General features: G+C 40.7%; 1 long non-coding RNA gene across 1 annotated transcript; it reads left to right on the top strand.

Annotated features, from left to right (window-relative positions):
* The first annotated feature begins 1,328 nt into the window (after positions 1–1,328).
* Positions 1,329–3,986, top strand: LOC142058361 (uncharacterized). The gene is made up of 3 exons (XR_012660935.1): positions 1,329–1,441; positions 2,877–3,084; positions 3,919–3,986. It is a non-coding gene; the product is annotated as an uncharacterized LOC142058361 (long non-coding RNA).
* The last annotated feature ends 412 nt before the right edge of the window (positions 3,987–4,398 follow it).

A 4,398-nucleotide genomic window follows, 5' to 3' on the forward strand; every position in this document is an offset into this window, starting at 1 on the left:
AGCCATACATATTAATAAGGCTTTGTAGCAATAATTAAGCAACGACTAATACGTTGGTGAATGTAAGTATCCAGCATAGGCAGCAGAAAGGATTTGTAGGTGAAAAATTGTACCTGTTACTAAAAAATCTTGACAATAATAATTAAGATTCTCTGAACTGTACTAATTTAAAATAATCTTTTACTTTTACACTTAAAGCAGATAGGACTGTCTTTGATACTGTGTTCCCTTTTATCAATAAACTCAAGGCAGGTGGAGCTGTGGGAAGTAGCGCCAATGCCCTGGGTGGCTTCAGCAGACCTCCTGCGATGTTCCGGAGTCTCACCTGCTGTCCCGAACCCTGTGGCAGGGAGTTGAAGGTCTGTGCTAAACCCAGTGAAAGCCCAGGGACTAGTGGGCAGGGCTGCTCTTTGAGGGCAAACGTAGCACTCAAGGGTAATACAGACACTCCAGGGACAGAAGAGGGTCGTGCTAAGTTGTGTGTGTGTGTGTGTAGAGTCCCTTTAAAAAAATAGGATCCCAGATGTGATTTGCAGTCTCCTAAAATGCTCATTAACTCTGGACCAGCCAGAATGAGGTGAGTGGTGGGCCTTTGTTACCGATAATGAAACTATTGAACCAAAACCCTGATCTGGACACGTATTGTAGGCATTGATGCAGCCACGCAGAAGATCTTGGCATGGGCTGTGTGTGAAGTTAACAGCCTGATACACCATTCAAGCTGGGTTAGGGCATTTGTGGTGGTGGTGGTTGATTATTTCAGTTCACGTCTTCCCTTCTCTTTTCATGGTGTAACCAGAACTCTCTTCTCCCAACAGTTTGAGAAACTTGTAAAGAGCTGAAGATGAGAGACAGACGACACTTTGCAGCTTTATATAGATCGTTTGCATTTCCTGTGGGATTTTGTGTGAATTTTTGTGCTCTCTGTGGTGCAGGTGATAATGGGGGAGGAAAGAGTGGTGACAGAAATTCATGTAAAGCAGGAGAACACATCTGGGGAGATCTGACCTTCGAAGAGGTGTTGATGGTAGTGAAAATGCTGGGTGCTCAGGTTGCTGAAGAAGGAATTGCTGATACAAATGCCTGAATTTGTATTTAAAGTGAAATTTGGGCTTCCCATTGTTTCTGTTTTTTTTTTAAGTTGACCCATATATCGTTTCCCTGGATTCATAAGATTTTTTAGTACTCTATTCTGTGAATGTATCAGAGGGACTACTGTTCAATTATAATTTTCATGCTTCTTATTTCATTTTCCATAATTAAGTGTTAGACTTTCATACAATGCATAATCTCTAAAATGCTAGTGTTGCATAACAATTTCCTCTTATGTGGTCTTAATTTACAGGTTTTTTTAAAATACCTTTTGCATTGTATTGGCTTATATTATTTTACAGGTTTGCCAGTAGATAGAATCCGTGTTCACAGAAGGAATGTGTTATAGGTAATACGCATTGCTTTTACTTAGGCTTAAAAGGGGATTAAACATTCTCATGAAAGCTGAATACTGCTTGCTCAGAGTAAAGGGAAAAGAAACATTTAATCTTCATTGCATTTCAGCCTCCACATGTATCTAAGTGAATGTTTATCACAGAGAGAAGGCACCAGTCCCCTTTTTTTTTGTACTGGTGGGCAGCCTGGGATAAATAACAAATCCTGTAATTAGGAGCCAATAGATTCTAATTGACTTATGTTAGTCCTCAAGCTGAAATCTAGCCTTTCTCTCTTGTCATGGCATGGAGCATCCATTGTTTAATGAACACTGAAGGGAAATCGAGTGAGGTAAGAAAAAATAGCTCTTCTGAATGGATGCAGCCTTGTGCAAGTGTTTGAAGTTGTTATTTTAAGTGCTTATTTTAGCGACTTTTGAGCTGAGCATTTAGAGTATATAGAGTAGCATTTAGGAAAAATGTTAATGTGGTTGCTTACTTTAACATGAGCTGCAGCTCTGCCAGCCAAGATGAGACATGCCATTTAAGGAACACTAAAGCTTTGAGTGAAGTTTTTACTCAACTTTATTTAGAAACTTGCTGGAGTGCACCGGATGCTGGGGGAAACCAGAACACACTTTTTGGATTGTCAGACCAAAGGCAGGAAGGTTCCCACAGAGCCCTCCTCCCTATGTAGCTTCTGTTTCTTATTTAGATTTTGTTTTTTAATACCCGAGAGCTTTTAGTGGTGTTCTGACAATTGTGGCCTGGAAATTTGCCTAAATTAAAGCAGGTTTTGTTTGTTTATTTAAAAGTGCTAACAGGCTCAGACAGTCCCACAGCATTTTTCAGGGCTTACATCATCCTAAAATACATTAAATTGATTCAAAACCAATTTGACAAAAAAAGTAATTTTCTTTGCCCACTTGATGCATTTGTATCTATACAAAAGGAACAGCTGAACCTTGGCAGGTATGCGGAGCGTAGTATCTGGAGTTGATATGAAATGTTAAGAAGCTTATTTTAGTTGCTGGGAGATACAAGAGAACATAAGGAGTTAAATGAGCTAGTCTGAAGATGTGAGGCTAAATGCAGGAGAAGTTGGGAGCCAGATCCTCAGTTACCTAAGTATGTGTAAGTTCCACTGAAGGTATATCAGATGAAGGGCTGCTCCCATACTATTTAGCTTCTTATTTTGGATTATTTGAGGTTTTAAGAATCCCTACATAGAGAGAGAGGTGAAGAGCCAGGTATGCCTTCACAAACTGCATGAAAAGCTGAGGATGGTCAGCTGAGTCATGGAATTTTTCTTCACATTAGTTCATTACAGCTATATGAGACAGTAGCTGTATTACAACACCCACAAAAAGTATGTATTAGGATCAAACCCTTATCCACATTTATTTGTCACATAATTAAACACAGGATCACTGTATTTTTTAACTCTAGCTTTCCCAGCATCTCCATCAGTCCCCAGGAAAAGCACGTGAAAACAAACGGCCAAAGCATATCGAAGCTGTGAGAGGGGTAATCTACTTTGCAGTCCAGGACCACTTGACTACTCCTGTCACTTCACTGCTGCTTTTTTGAGGACAGATGCATTAGCTCAAGTGCTGTCAGGTACCGGCCGCCACAGCTGTACAGGAAGGAGTGATGGGTAAGCAGAGGGTCCAAGTGCTTCCAAGGATTAACTCCTGGGGTGCTCCCACAGCCCAGTAGGACTAACCTTCTCTGTAGTCACAGGAGAGAGGGGAGTAGAAAGGCAGGTAGCCAGTGGCAGGAATATGGAAGTGCCCATTTCTCCACTGACTGCGGAGGTAGCGTTGAGATATTTTTCTGGAGCTGAAAACAGCTTTTGAAGGTAGCCACATCTCTGTTTCTCATCCAGAGAGATGTCATCTGCTCTTGGTGGAAGGTCCTGTGGAAAAGTGAGAGACTGAAGGAGGAAGATATGTGGTTTGGGCTCTGAATTTCAGCAGCTGAGAGTTTTTAGGACTTCATAAGTTATCTTTCAAGCAAAAAGACTAATATGTAGGCCTACTTGTGTGCTGGGAACACTTTAAAGACGAAATTTCTAAGAGTAAAGTCCTGTGCAACTCCATTCATACATGGAAGCTCTTCTGCCTCAGACTCTACCCCTCTTCTAAAAATGTTGGGAGACCAAACTCCTGGGAGTGATTAAAGGGGATGAAGGAGAGATATGAGAGTGACAGTCCAGTCCATGGCATTTGGATTTGGCATTTGTCTCTTGCCACAAGGAGCTTACAAAACCAGGAAAAATGATATAATAATTACAGTTATTATTATTGTTATTGTTATATGAGCTGGAAGCAGCTCATTTGGAGAAGACGAGGAGAGTGTATGCTTTTACATTACTGAAAAATGTGAGTTTCTGATTTGTCTTATTCCTGTAAAATGCACAGAACTAAAGGAGCAGAATTATATTCTAGTTAAGGCATTATCTAATAGTGTGTATAATTCCCCACTGCAGGACCCGTGCCTGTCCTGAACTGCACTGACACAAGCTGAAGAGAACAGGATTCAATTCTGAGAATCCAGGTAACTGGTGATGATACCCAAATGCGGAGAAGAATAAATTTTACTTTCGTGGGTTGAAGTGGCAGAGCTGGCAAATCACTTGTTGCTTTTACTCGTACTGTTATCTGAAATCACGGAATGGCTTCTGAAAAACCATTTTACAGTTTCAATATGCAACAACTCTACAAAGATCTGTTGCTTCCTCTCTTCTAAAGGCCTAACTGAGAGTCTTTTGAAGTAATCTGAAAGCTTTTTATTGGTTAGAGGACATGGAGATTCAATTGCAAATAGTTAGGTTGCTTGCTGGTATTTTATTCTAGGAAAGTGCTGATTGATTTATTCTCCTGTGCAGATGTTTGGCGATGAGTGGTGACACCAAAGCCTCAGTCTGTGTTTGACTGTTTAGAGTTCCTTGAACATGGTTTTGTAAGGC

The sequence above is a fragment of the Phalacrocorax aristotelis genome, chromosome 6, assembly GCF_949628215.1.
Source record: "Phalacrocorax aristotelis chromosome 6, bGulAri2.1, whole genome shotgun sequence".
In the NCBI taxonomy this organism is placed as follows: Eukaryota; Metazoa; Chordata; class Aves; order Suliformes; family Phalacrocoracidae; genus Phalacrocorax; species Phalacrocorax aristotelis.